At 44.2% G+C, this 15,038-nt stretch overlaps 2 non-coding genes across 2 annotated transcripts; one reads left to right on the top strand and one right to left on the bottom strand.

Moving 5' to 3' along the window:
- Window positions 1-3,223: 3,223 nt before the first annotated feature.
- On the top strand, window positions 3,224-3,319 carry trnaf-gaa (transfer RNA phenylalanine (anticodon GAA)). The gene is made up of 2 exons: window positions 3,224-3,261; window positions 3,284-3,319. It is a non-coding gene; the product is annotated as a tRNA-Phe (tRNA).
- Window positions 3,320-8,268: 4,949 nt separating this feature from the next.
- On the bottom strand, window positions 8,269-8,341 carry trnat-ugu (transfer RNA threonine (anticodon UGU)). The gene has a single exon. It is a non-coding gene; the product is annotated as a tRNA-Thr (tRNA).
- Between the last annotated feature and the right edge of the window lie 6,697 nt (window positions 8,342-15,038).

Genomic DNA, 15,038 nt, shown 5'->3' with positions numbered 1-15,038 from the left:
GAGCAGAAGGGGAGTCAGTGAGAGAGCGAAAGACAAGAGGGAGAGACAGAGAGACAGAGAGTGAGAGGGGGACAGAGAGAGAGGGAGATGGGGAGAAAGTCAGAGCGAAAGGGAGAGAGAGGGGAGATAGAGACAGAGAGAGAAACAGAGAGAGATTCACGGACAGAGAGAAAGAGAGAGACAGAGAGAGGCACAGCGAGAGAGACACAGAAAGAGAGACAGAGAGAGTGTGACAGAGTCAGAGGCAAAAAAGGAGAGAGAGAGGCAGAGTGAGACAGAGAAAGACAGAGGAAACAACACTGGAATAATCAACAGAAACAAAAAAGAGGGGGAGAGGAAGACACTGAGAGAGTGAGAGGGAGAGCAGAGAGGGGGCAGAGGGGAGACACTGAGAAAGAGAAAGACAAGAGGGAGACAGAGTGATATATAGAGCGAGAATTAAAGAGAGAGTAGAGTTAGAGAGAATAAAGACGGGGAGAGAGAGAGAGAGAGAGTGGTCGGAGAGAGACAAAGCAGACTAGAAAGACAGAGAGACAGAGAGGGACAGGGAAATTGTGGAGGCGGAGGCAAGATTGAGAAAGTAAAATAAAAGCAGAGAAAGACAGGGAGAGAGAGAAATCGTAAGAGAGATAGAGAGAGTGGATAGAGAGGAAAAGTCACAGAAAAGAGGGAGAAAGAGAGAGACAAGGTGGAGGGACAGAGGGATCGTGAGAGAATGAGCGATAGAGATAAGAGAGAGCGAGACACAGAAGAAGAAAAGAGACGGAGATAAGAGGGTGATAGAGAGATAGAGAGGAAAAAAGAGATAGAAAAACAAAGATAGAGGGAAGAGAAAGGAAGGGAGAGAGACAGGGCAGAGAAAAAGGGACAATGTAAGTGAAACAGGGGGAGAGAGATGAAACGACAAAGAGAGACAGACAGGGAGATAGAAATAAGATGGAGAGAGACAGCGGGAAAAGCAAAAGTGCAACCCAGCTGATGAATTCGTAGCTAATGTCTCCATATTCATATCTCTTCGACCTCACAGAAAGAGAAAGACAAACACACACACGCACACAGCGAGTCAGAGAGAGAGAGATCGAGAGGGAGAGACAGAGATATGAGGAGACAGAGAGACAGAGATAGAGATAGAGAAAGATGCAGATTGAGGGAGGTAGCGGGAGAGAAACAGAGAGACCGAGAGATAGAAATACAGAGAGAGACAGAACGTAGAGGGAGAGAACGAGAGGGAAAGGAACTGAGAGAGAAGGACACACACGCACAGAGTGAGAGAGAGAGGGGCGAGACGGAGAGAGAGACAAAGAGTGACGGAGAGAGAGACACAGAGAGTTAGATGGAGAGACACAGAGAGAGAGAGAGAGAGAGAGAGAGACAGAGAGATGAGGAGACAGAGAGACAGCGAACGAGAGACAGAGACCAAGGGAAGAGGATGATAGCGAGAGATAAGAGACAGAGCAACAGACAAAATAGAGAGGGTGGCAGAAGGAGAGTCAGTGAGAGAGCGAAAGACAAGAGGGAGAGACAGAGAGAGACAGAGAGTGAGAGGGGGACAGAGATAGAGGGAGGTGGGGAGAAAGTCAGAACGAAAGTGAGAGAGAGGGGAGATAGAGACAGAGAGAGAAACAGAGAGAGATTCACGGACAGAGAGAAAGAGAGAGACAGAGTGAGGCACAGCGAGAGAGACACACAAAGAGAGACAGAGAGAGTGTGACAGATTCAGAGAGAAAAAAATGAGAGAGAGGCACAGTGAGACAGAGAGAAAGACTGTGCAGTGTGAGGAAACAACTCTAAAATAATCAACAGAAACAAAAAAGAGGGGGAGAGGGAGACACTGAGAAAGTGAAAGGGAGAGCAGAGAGGGGGCAGAGGGGAGACACTGAGAAAGAGAAAGACAAGAGGGAGACAGAGTGATATACAGAGCGAGAATGAAAGAGAGAGTAGTGTTCGAGAGAATAAAGAGAGAGAGAGTGTGTGGTCGGAGAGATACAAAGCAGACTAGAAAGACAGAGGGACAGAGAGGGACAGGGAAATTGTTGAGGCGGAGGCAAGATTGAGAAAGTAAAATAAAAACAGAGAGAGAAAGACATGGAGAGAGAGAAATAGTAAGAGAGATAGAGAGAGTTGATAGAGAGGAAAAGTCACAGAAAAAAGGGAGAAAGAGAGAGACAAGGTGGAGGGACATCGGGATCGTGAGAGAATGAGAGATAGAGATAAGAGAGTGAGACACAGAAGAATAAAAAAATACGGAGATAAGAGGGTGATAGATAGATAGAGAGAAAAAAAGTGAGAGAAAAACAAAGATAGAGGGAAGAGAAAGGAAGGGAGAGAGACAGGGCAGAGAGAAAGCGACAAAGAAAGTGAAACAGGGTGAGAGAGATAAAAAGACAAAGAGAGACAGACAGGGAGATAGAAATAAGATGGAGAGAGACAGGGGGAAAAGGAAAAGTGCAACCCAGCCGATGAATTCGTAACTAATGTCTCCATATTCATATCTCATCGCCCTCACAGTGAAAAATTAGCAATTTTATTATACTTTTGGTTCAGTGGATAACCTGCGGATGCCGAGACAGTTGACAATGTAGCTTTGGAGCAATAAATTCTGTAAAGTTTTACTTGATAATACAAGTCGTTCATTCAAAACGCATGTGGTAAAGAGAGTCCAATATTGATGACTTGAAATAGTTAGTGCTCAACTTGACATTGCTGTACATCGGATTAGAAAACGAGATTGGATGAACAGAAGTGGCCTGAAAGGCTGGGTAGTCTGCTGTGCGTTGCTGCGATTTATACATTGTCTGTACAGTAGTACTCGTGGTTCCCTGTTGTTTGAGGCGTATAATGTTGGCTTCGGGCGGTTTAACTGGTTGTGTATGTGAGCGGTCCCGGGTTCAAATCCCAATTAAATACGGCTGTACCCCGACTGACAGTGAAAATTGACTCAATTCCTGATCCTGTTTCAGAGGACAGAATGCCGAGGTTTCGTCAACGCTACGCACGTGGAGAAAAGAAAATATGCCAATTCACGCGATGTCATGAACGCAGATGAAAATGCTCCTGCATTGGGCGGGAATCAAACCCCAGCTTCCTGTGCGGCAGGCAAAAATTCGACAACGAAAACACCAATGTCCGAACGGCAGTTGTCTGCTTGGAAACTTGTCTGAAAGAACAGACAGTCTCACAGGCCGCAAATGACACTGTTTGCTGGGCACACTAATCGTGGGCGGCTCTAGTGGCGCAATCGGTTAGCGCGCGGTACTGAAAAAACAGTATCAGGTTGGAGCAAATGCCGAGGTTGTGAGTTCGAACCTCACCTGGAGCAGATTTACCTTTTGCTTCTGAACATTTCCACCGGAGCTGATATGTTTCATGAAGCATCTCCTTCTTCGTGTTTTCATGTGGGCACTTGGGGTCCTCTGGCCGGCCGTATCGCAATACCAGGTGTGAGTTTATTTATTAATAGGCAGGAGAGGGGGCGATTGGCGACAGCATGAAATGGGAAAGGAGGCGGCACGAGATCTTTCAATCTGAAGAACCGATCACACAATTCTTCTTTTCGTGAAACAGACATTTTTCTGTTTGAATTTTCGTGTAGGAAAATTCGGATTTATTTGCTCGAATAAATTAAATACTTTTTATCCCCCACCCTCTCCTTGCAGACACTTCCAGCATTATCTCCGTGGGCGGTCGAATGCAGAGACATTCAGCGCTACAAATCAATCCGTGCTGCCTCTTACCGAAACTCGGGAACAATGTGAACCATTTCAGCCTCTCAGATGCCGATGTCGCCAATTTCATCTTGTGCTGCAAGAACCCCTGGTCATTTCACAGTCACTGAATTTCGCTTCACTTTCGCCAAAGTTTACTCCAAGAGAGAACAACGAAAAATAAAGGAAAAGTGAGCGTTTCGTCATTGGCAAAATCGCTGCTTTCATTCCTTCCACCGTTGATCTTCCTTCAGGCTTTGAACCTTCTGCAATCTGCAATGTATTTACATGACCAGGGACGAGAAACATGTTGAATGTGAAAGTGGGAGCAACAAACTGGATCAAGCGGATAGGCGGGGCGGGATATTGCAAAACAAACAGCCAAGCCACCAAGAGCGGGTCAGCTGTTACATAAGAACATAAGAAATAGTTGCAGGAGTCGGTCTTACGGCCCCTCGAGCCTGCTCCGCCATTCAATAAGATCAGGGCTGATCTTCGATCTCGAATCCACCTTCCCGCCCGATCCGCTTTTTCATGCACGACACTAAAAACAGAAGAATGTCTATTTCACCAAAAGAAGAATTGTGATTTCGGTTCTTTCGGTTTAAAGACGTCGTGCCGCCTCCTTTCACATTTCATGCTGTCGCCAATCGCCCCTCTCCCGCCTATTAACAAATAAACTCACACCTGCTATTGCAATAAGGCCGGCCAGAGGACCCTAAGTCCTCACATGAGAACACGAAGAAGGAGATGCTTCATGGAACACACCAGCGGTACCTTCAGATCCGGTGGAAATGATCAGAAGCAAAAGACTCAAACATTCAAGGTGAGGCACGAACTCACAACCGCGGCATTTCTCGAGCCCTGATACTGTTATATCAATACCCGCGTTAAACGATTTTGCTACTTGAATCACGTCAGAGTAATAATCTCATCAAACACTCTCATTTTCGGTTTGTAAGATTGTCTGTTCTTTCAGGTAGGTTTCCAAGTGGACACATGGCGGCACCTGCCCGCTTGGGCGTTGGTGTTTTATTGGTCGAATTCTTGCCTGCCACACAGGAAGCGGGGGCTCGATGACCGCCCAATGCAGGAGCATTTTCATTCTGCATTCATGACACCGCGTGAATTGTGATAAATTCATATTCAGCTTCAATCTGCACAACATCTTGAGACATTTTCTTTTCTCCAGTTGTGTTGCGTTAACTTAACCTCGGCTTCTCTGCGCAAAGAGTGGGAGACGTTTGAAACTCTCTTCTGCAGATAATAGTTGATGGTAGCTCACTTGTGAATGTTAAATCTGAGATTGATCGATTTCTGTGAACCAAGGGAATTAAGGGATATCGGGCTAAGCCGGGTATATGGAGTTAGGTCACAGGTCAACCATGATCTCATTGAATGGTGGAACAGGCTCGACGTGCTAAATGCCACTGCCACTTGCTGCCTCCTGATATGCGGTACCTTCTTCTGCCAAAAAACGGGACGTGTGTCTGGGTGATTTGCCTGTCATGGTAAAATAGCTGCCAGTGTGTGTGGCCTGTGAGTTGTGGGTGGGCGGCTTGCAACAGTGGTAACGTGTAAGGGTGAGAGGAAGCCTCTGGTTACAAGAGTTGAATACTGATGGAAAGAGTTTGTTGGTATGTGGGGGATGGTGGGTGTATTGCGTGGTTCAGCTTGTAGGAGATGCCACTTGAGTGTTGACCTCACTCACCTTGATGACTCATATCAAAGCATTGAACTTCTTCCTGCAATGTATCCAAGTCTATGATGCTGTGGGACTGGCATTGACTTCGTCCCCCGCTGCCTCCCGCTGTCTTTTGGATATATGTCTGGACGCCTCTTGCCCCCCGACCCCCTCCAAACCTCGGGGATATAGAATGTCCCTCCTTCTGTCCACCTCTTGAACCAAGGTCTCTCAGCACCAGCAGGGAACCTTGGTGCATGCACTCTCCAGGCCTGGTACCAACTCAGATCGGCAGATTGGTGAGATCTGGCATGCAGATTGAAGGATGTGAGATTTAGTTGTGTTCAACCTTTGTTCAGTGTTTAAAGATAACTCATCATGTGTAAACATAGGGATGGAACCTGCATCTGTGTTTTACGTGTGCGATGTCTCATCTCAGTTCAGATTCCGTGCAGACAGTAGACTGTTATTTTCGCCAAATAAGAGGTCCCAGCTGTCTTTGAGAGATCTCGAAGAAACAACCTCCCTTTAAGCGATTGTGCTCCCTCTGGTGGTGGAAAGCGCGTGTTGCATTGATTCCAAGTGCAAGGCCGAGAATGGAACGCTGATTGCAGGTGAGTCTTCCGTCCAGCGAATCTTGCGTTCAGCCAGCGCAAGGGTCATTGGGCGAGGAGAAACAGCGCATCACGCTCCCCGCGGCCAAAAACCGCGCTTATCCAATTTTCCCCCCAAACATTTCCTTCGTGCGCCAGTCGACTGGATCCGATATGGTACCTGGAACTTGGGGACACAGGAAGAAAGATTGCATTTTAATATATTGAACAGGGCTCCGGGGAGAACGAATCACCTTTAAAGACGCAGACCAGGTGATTGGATCAGTTCGAGTTTTGACCTTAGTAATATTTTCCTTCCTTATTTTTAACTTCTTTAGATTCAAACTGATCAGAAAACTGACAACTGAACTCTGAATGAATGTTCGATAAATCTGTCACTCAAAATAACCAATGTTACAACTAAAGAAATAAACCGGATTGAGACGGTTCACTTCACTTCACTGAAACGTCTAATTCCGGTTAAACCGACGCGGCGGAGTCACAGCAGCTCATCGCTGATCTGCACCTCAACTCCATTTAGCGAAATAGAAACTGGAAATTTCATGCTTCGAGACGAGTTTGCTGTTTACCTGAAAAATGATTATCACTAAAACAGCAAAACATTCCCTGCCCTGATTAAACACACAGCAAGGGGATGTGTCGAATACAGAGCAAGAAACCCGCGATTTTATTATTACACGGATAGAATACCGTGCTCAATATTAACATTTACACTCAGCGCCAGGTCTGGATCTGACCCGTTTACCCCGTGGTGCGGGACCCCGTCCGCGTTTATATTTACCAAAAAAAGAAAATCAGAAACTAATTATCTCACCCAGCAGAATTGGGAATTGTTCGCATTTTACAGGAAAGGATGAGGCCACTCGGCCCGTCTGGCTTGGACAGTAAATTCTGTTCACAATCTCCGCTCTGTGCCTTTCTCCGTGTACATTTTTAGTTTACTGATTTGATATCCATTTTATGTCCACTCTCTCTATTTTGCAGACCGGGTGGCAAAGAGATTCGCTTTGGAGGCTAAACATTTTGATCAAAGATTTGAACATTGTTTATTCTGATTGTAGGTTTCTCGGAGACCCAGCGGGAGTTCGGTTGTCAGTTTCCTGATCAGTCGGAAACAGTAGAGCCAACTTGTTACAAGAAAGAAAACAATAAATGAACAACATCAATAAAGTGAAAGGAAGTGAAAGATGCAAACAGAGTCTTAACCACCCTGCCCCGGGTTTAAGATCTTTTGCTGAAACTTTGCAGCAGCGGCCGCGTGGCCTAATGGATAACGCGTCTGACTTCGGTATTAATCGGGGTGTTATCAGAAGATTGCAGGTTTCAGTCTTACCGCGGTCGTTTTTTTACAATCCTTCCAACGTGTGCCGTTCGTGTTTTATCCCCGATCGTTCTTGCAGTGACTGACCTCTTTGAACGGAAATCCGTAAATACCTTTCCTTACAGAAGTTGACCCGACACATTTAACATTCTCGGTCACGGTGCTCGGGCAGGACATAGTGTAAAAGTGACTTTATTTCTACTGTTTGGATTCAGAAATGGTCGAATAATCCATTCTGCTCTTTACGTGTGGGTCCGAATCCCATCCGTGTCGTAATTGTATTGAACTTTTGTTGCGGCCCTACGTAAGTTTTGGAGAATGAAAATGGGCTTGAATGATATTACTATCAATCCGACATCGGTGTTTTAAGTCTGTGTCCCAGGATTGTTCATATTTTGTTTAAATGGAGAGGGACAATTGGAATTTTACACCTGCTGCAATGGGCTAAAGGTCGAGTAGAGAGGACGGATCGGAGATAGATCTCTCTGTCCTTCCTTGCTGCCTCTGGGGTTTACAGCGAATGAAAGATTAACGGGAAAAGCAAATGAAAAGGGAGCTGGCCAGAAGCGCTCCCGCGGTATTGGTCTGTGTTTAATCTCCACCATGAATGTTTAGCTCTACCCTAGAATCAATTTGTCCAACGTCCTCACAGAAAGATTCGTTCCCTCCTGTCTAATTGATTGGGGAAAATACAGAATATCAGCGAACAGCTGAATTTTTATATTTCATGGAAATATAAAGGAGCAGGGGGCACTTTAACCTCACGGAGATGATTCGTTGCAATTGTAAACCCGTGGATGGGAATCTCCGGAACGAATTTAACTCGGCAGTCAACACAGAGAGGCTGGGAAGTGAACCAAGGGGTTCTGCAAGTCACAAATGTGGAGGAGGAAACGGGTGGAAAAATGGGAGCAACAAAACATGGAGACAAACAACATCAGCTAAAGGTACCGCTGGGATTCGAACCCAGGATCCCCTGTTTACAAGACAGGTGCTTTAACCACTGAGCCACGGCGCCACATTTGCGCGGCTCTTTCCCAACGTTATGGCATTGATACCTGTGCCAAGAGACTTTGTTGAGTCTCTTCCTTCAATGCGTCTGGGCAATAACATCGATCTTTTGTTCATCGGTCTCTGCATGAGAAACCATGGATATCAGTCATGACCTTCTCTTCCTTATCCCCTGTCAGTACATCATATATCTAGCCCTATTCATCATGTTGTATTCCCACACTCTCTCCACACTATCTGGTCTGATCCTATTACATTTCTCATCTCTTCCCACGAAATGTTGGTGAGTAATGTCTGTGATACACCAGGCTCTGACCTCCTCCTGTGGGTGACCTCCCACAACGACTGCACAATAGTTTAAAGTATGTGTGTTTTAGATTAGGCAATATGTACCAGCGCTAGTCTACCGAGTGTACCTATTCTCACACAAACGGCAATGTGGCTTCAGAGCATATCGATTTTAGAAAATCTTACTTGATGAGACAAGTTGCACATTCAAAATTTGGTGAAGAGAGGCTGATATTGTTCACTTGAAATAATTATTGTACAACTCGATGCTGCTGAACATCGGAATAGAAAGCGAGACTGGATGGACAGGAACAGTCTGAAAGGATGGCTGATCGGCTGTGGGTGGTGGCGAAATTTTGCAGTGGCTGTGTGTTTCAATTGCCAGCGATTCGTTGGTCTATGGGTGTAAATCTCGTTTTGGGGCTTTCATTGATTGATAGTTGAGAAATCCGCGTTTCGAATACTTGCTAAACCTCACTATGCTTTTGATCTGAGTCAATAATCATCAAATCGCTTCTCTCAGAGTTGTGGATGGCAGAAGCGCCTTTTTCCCAAGAAAGAAGGCGGTGATGGAAAGAAGGAAGGAAAGCAGGAGAGAGAAACAAAATCGATTGAAAAGGAACAAAATGTTGCACCTGAGAGAAAGAGAGTGAGAAGGCAGGAGAGAAGCTGAGAGGCTGAAGTTTGTGACTTTTCTCAGTCATTTCTTGCTGCCTCATACTTCATTTGCCGTTATTGTCCAATTGCAAGTGATTGCGGCGCGATTAATGACGTAAATACAGCGAATTCGGCATCACGGTTGACGGCAACGGTGGGCTGAGCGACGAAAACAACTTTTATCGTTTAATCGAGTCTTCCGGACGAGCGGCGCAAATGTTCCAGAAATTATGGGCAATTCACCCCATCCCGTATCTCACCTGCTGCAACATTCACCGATCGACAATGGCGCACGCCGTGAATGCATCATTGTGGCTCGAGGTCCCAGCAATTGTAGGATTATAATGAAAGTGAAATCATTCTGGTCCGTCAAAATTTCGGCCTTGTTCCACTGCGGGTTACAACAGCCTTCTCTGTCCCTGTTCTCTCCACTATTCCCAGTTATTCACACAGAAAATCAGCCTGGTCCAGTATTGTAACAACTTGGTGAAAGAGAAAATCTGTCTTCTTCACCCGGCGAGAACAAGCGTCGTAACAGCGAACCAAACCAAATGGTGGCCGAGCACAGGCCTGGAGATCTCAGTGAATCAGCCGTCGGTGACATTAACCTCCCGATCAGGTCAATCAACAGCAGACAGTTGTTTCTATCTCTCTGCCTGGTGCTGAATCCAGATATAAACGGTGGTCCCTGGGGCAATTGGTGAAAGCAGAGGGAAACCGATCAGGGAGGAAACAGTGTCGGCGACCGAGACCAGACCGGGATCCCGAGCCACACGGGCTGGATCCAATCACTGAGCAGCTCATCGCTTCAACCACCTTCGCTCTTCACCCTCGGATCAGTTTCACCAAAACCGCTTCCTGTTTCTGGGTCAAATTCAATCTGATCGAGCGGATCAAAAACAAAAATCGAACTCATATTTCTCCAGTAGCGCAGTCGGCAAGATCTGGTTCCAGATCATATTCCTGATTCTTGGAACACTAATCCCTGACTCGCCAGCACGGGATGCAAAGACAATTCTGATTGAACAGCAAAAACTGACGGTTTTCAATAAAGTCCCGAGGACGAGATTTACTGCAGCGCTCACTGAAACCTCTGTGGGGAAACTGCGTGGGATTTAGAGGATTCCTCAAAATATTAAGGAACCGGATTTCAGTGAAAACTCGGGAATGTACTCCCAATATTTCTCAGTGACTTGGATGAAGGTTTAGAGAGTTGTATATCCAAGTTTGCAGATGACAGTAAGATCGGAGGCACAGTTACCTGTGTGGATGGGATCAGGACGTTACAAAGGGACAGAGACAGATTAAGTGACTCGCAAAACTGTGTTAAACGGAGTTCAATGTGGGGAGATGTGAGGTAATTCACTTTGGATCCAATCAATCGGAAAAAGTTCTAAATGTCGAGATATTAGGAACAGTGGAGGAGCAAAGGGATTTGTGGGTCCATGTACACAAATCACGAAAATCTAGTGGACAATACAAAACGTAATGGGATGTTGGCCTTTATCTTAAGGGGACTGGAATACAAAGAGGAGGAAGTTATGCTTCAGTTGCTTAATAATCATAGAGACCAATACTAACAAAGTCCATGCAACATTGGTCCGGCATTTAATACACAGCCTTTCGGGTATTTAACTTCCATGATGTTCTGTGCGTATGCCTAACCCGTAACTCTCAGGTTACATGTTACAGATTTTGGGTGCAAAGTGCCCTATCTTTATGCTATTCGGCTGTTGAGGCAGCACATACGCATTTCTGTTGTAAATTATCCCACCCTGTGCTTCTGGGCTGTGTCCACCACTATGTGGACATACAGTGACAGCATGTCTAGTAACACATACCTTTAATTTTGTTCCAGCCAAATTCCCTTTAAATATATATATTTTTTTCAGCATATGGTAACATATTGTGATGGGATATGTGCATTCCGTCCTTCACTACCCCAATATTCTTGTTACACCTCTCGTCCTTGGGTTTCGGGTGCCATTACCACTATTACTAGTACCAACCCTAGGAGCCCTCCTCCGTCAGGTTTACACTCCACTTGAGTGGGGTACACCCGCACCATTGCCCTGAATTGGCAAGGGGTGATGTTCTTGTTTGGTAACAGCCGCTTGGAGGTACCACCTCCATCATGCCCACAGGTCAGGCTCACCCTCAGTTTGTTGATTCGTTATCCATAAGGGTACTTCCCCTGCCTGTATCTGGGCTAGGTTCTCTCGTGTCTGTTCCACAATCCAGTTACCATATGTCATTAGCAGCCGCCTGCTAAGATACGTTATTCCTCTTTTATTAATTTATTAATGGTTTGGGCATGTGTTTCTAGCACTGTAGCTATCCTGTGCAAATGTATGATCAGTATTTGATCTTCAGACAATTCTTTATCTGTGTTTTCATTTATTTTTAAAAAAAAATATATCTTTAATGCGAGACCCTAAATCTCTGACCTTTTCATCTAATGTTGCCAAACTAATGTTACTGTCCGATACAATATTTACAGTCAGCTCCAATATCCCAAAATTTATTTATTTTACGTAATTTCTTCTTGAACCGCTTTTATTTCCCAAAATATCCCACTATATTGTGCCCGAGTCCCTTCTATCATTTCACAATTATCCCAACTTGAGAGCAGTATTGTTGGACTGACAGGATTTGTCAATGTAAAAATTTTTTTTTTTCGAAAAGAATTCTTGATACGCAGCAATCAATAGGAACCATTTAGACTGGACTTCTTTTATTTTAAAATATAATTTGATTATCCCCTTAAATTACCAGTAATTTTTTTTTTCCCTCGAGTGCTTGAATAGCAACTCATATAAATTTTTCTTATTAGTTCCAATTTCAAAAAAAGTTATGTCCAGGCTTTCTGGTTTTTATAGTAGAGATGAAGTGTTAGCGTGGATTTTGGACTGTTGAATTAAAGGCAACGATGAAGTGACTTATGGGTACACGACAGTGGTATTTACCCTAAAACCACATTGAAATGCGCTTTGTGTAGATTAGACTAACCTTAATTAAAAGCTTAAATATAATACTTGACTACTAATAAAATGGACACTATTAAAACAAAATGGATTCTATTAACAAAGGGACACTATTAAATAAAATGGATTCTGTGACTGTGGGAAAGACAGTTAAAAGTGTTGAGTTTGTACATTCCAGAACTGGCTTGCAGTCTGAGAATACAATGGACATTTCATAACGAACTGATAAAAACTATAGCACCAGACTGCATAAAACAAAGGCATGCTGTCTTAAGGTGATAACAGTTCTTCGGACTTAACTGGGTAATGCGTAAGCAGTCTGTTGTTGCTATGCAGACTTAATTGGTTAATGTATAAACTGTCCGTTGTTGCTGTGCGGACTTAATTGGTTAATGTGTGTAATCAAGATTTATGATGTAAAAGCTACTGAAATCTGTATTTCAAAGGTATAAAAAAGCATGACAACCATTTTAAAGTTGAGAAGGGAGCTGCGGTGTTGCGGAATGCCCAGCCTTCTCCCAAAGCTTTGTCCAATAAACTGCATGTTGAATCTTTAAGTCTGACTCCGAGTGGTGATTTTTTCCCACAACAGTTGCATAGAGCCTTGTTCAGACTACATCCAGAGAACTGCGTTCAGTTCTGGGCACCGAGCGTCAGGAAGTATATATTGGCCTTGGAGGGGGTGCAGAATCATTCCTGGTCTTAAATGGTTAAATTATGAGTACAGGTTGTATACACTTGGATGGTGTTTCCTTCAGTTTGAAAGGTTGATCTGATTGAGGTATTCAGAATAATAAAACGATTCGGAAGAGTAGATACAGAGAAGCTATTTCCTCTGGTGGTGGTGGGGTGGGGCGGGTCATAAAATTAGCGCTCGGATTTTCACGGTGAAATCAGGAAGCACTTTATTCCGTTGCACTAACAGACAACAATGTAGTTTCTTACCTCATACATTCTGCAAAGCCTTACTTGATAATGCATGTCGCACATTGAAAACGATTTTGGTACAGAAGGCCTGATAGTGTCGGCTTGAAATAGATAGTGCACAAGATGGACTTGGATGGACAGGGCAGAATTTCCAAGTGTGCAGATGAAACGAAACTCGACAATGTGGTAAACAATTTCAAATATATTAACAGACTTCAGGACGATATTGGCAGGCTGATGAAATGGCCAGACACATGGCAAATTAAATTTTACTCAAAGAGGTGTGAAGTGATACATTTTGTTCTGAAGAATGAGGAGAGGCAATATAAATAAGTGGTACAATTTTAAATCGGGTGCAGGAACATAGAGATCTGGGGGTTTAGGTTATCAAATCTTTGAAAGTGATAGAAAAAGATGAGACGGCTGTAAAATCAGCAAATGGGATCCTTGGCTTTGGAAATAGAGCCATCGAGTACAAAATAAAGGAAGTTATGCTGAACTTTTTTTTAAATACTGGTTAGGCCTCAGCTGGAGCATTGTGTTCAATGATTGGCACCATATTCTAGGAAGGTTATCAAGGCTTTCGAGAGGGTGTAGAAGAGATTTGCAAAAAAGGTATCGGTTATGAGGGACTTCAGTTATGTGTGGAGATTGGAGAAGCTGAGATTTTTCTCCTTAGAGCAGAGAAGGTTAAGAGGAGATTTGACAGAATATAAACAATCCAGGGACACAGACTTAAACCACCGGTGTCGGATTGATAATAATAGCATTCAAGCCGATTTTGATTGTGCAAAACTTAAGTAAGGCTGCATCAAAAGTTCAATACAATAAGTACATGGATGGGATTCGGACCCAGACAGAAAGAGCACAATGGATTAGCCGACCATTTCTGAATCCAAACAGTAGAAATAAGGTCACGTTTACTTCATATCATGCCCGTGCACCCAAATCGACAATATTGAAAATGTCGGGTCAACTTCTGTAACCACAGGAATTTAAGGATTTCCGTTCCATCCGACTGTTCGAAACGGTCGGGTGCAAAACAGTGATGGCGCACGGTGGACACAATCTCAACCAGCGAGTAAAACGACCGTGAACCGACAATCGTCTGATAATATCACGATTAATTCTGAAGATAGACGCCTTATCCATTAGGCCACGCGATCCATCGTGGACTCGTTCTCCAAATGAAGTTAAATCCTGGGCAGGGGTGGTTCAGACTCTGCTTGTATCTTTCACTTCCTTTCACTCTATTGCTGTTGTTCATTTATTGTTTTCTCTCTTGCAGCAAATTGCCTTACTGTTTCCGACTCATCCGGAAACTGAGAACTGAACTCCCGCTGGGTCTCCGAGAAACCTACAATCAGAATAAACAATGTTCAAATATTTGATCAAAATGTTCAGCCTCCAAAGCGAATCTCTTTCGCACTCTGTCTGCAAAATAGAGAGAGGTGAAATAAAATAAAAGATAAATCGGTTAACTAAAAATGTACACGGAGAACAACACCGAGTGGAGATTGTGAACAGAATTTACTATCCAAGCCCGACTGTCGGAGTGGCCTCATCCAGTCCTGTAAAATACGAACAATCCCCAATTCTGCTGGGTGTGATTATTATTTTCTGATTTTCTTTTTTTTGGTAAATATAAACGCGGACGGGGTCCCGCACCACGGGGAAAACGGGTCAGATCCAGACCTGGCGCTCAGTGTTAATGTTAATATTGAGCACGGGATTCTATCCGTGTAATAATAAAATCGCGGGTTTCTTGCTACACATTCGACACATCCCCGTGCTGTGTGTTTAATCAGGGCAGGAATATTTTGCTGGTTTATTGATCTTCATTTCACA

Source organism: Heptranchias perlo, unplaced genomic scaffold (genome assembly GCF_035084215.1).
Source record: "Heptranchias perlo isolate sHepPer1 unplaced genomic scaffold, sHepPer1.hap1 HAP1_SCAFFOLD_54, whole genome shotgun sequence".
Classification (NCBI taxonomy): domain Eukaryota; kingdom Metazoa; phylum Chordata; class Chondrichthyes; order Hexanchiformes; family Hexanchidae; genus Heptranchias; species Heptranchias perlo.
Note: the sequence above shows the minus strand (reverse complement) of the source record. Positions and strands in the feature narration are given on the sequence as shown.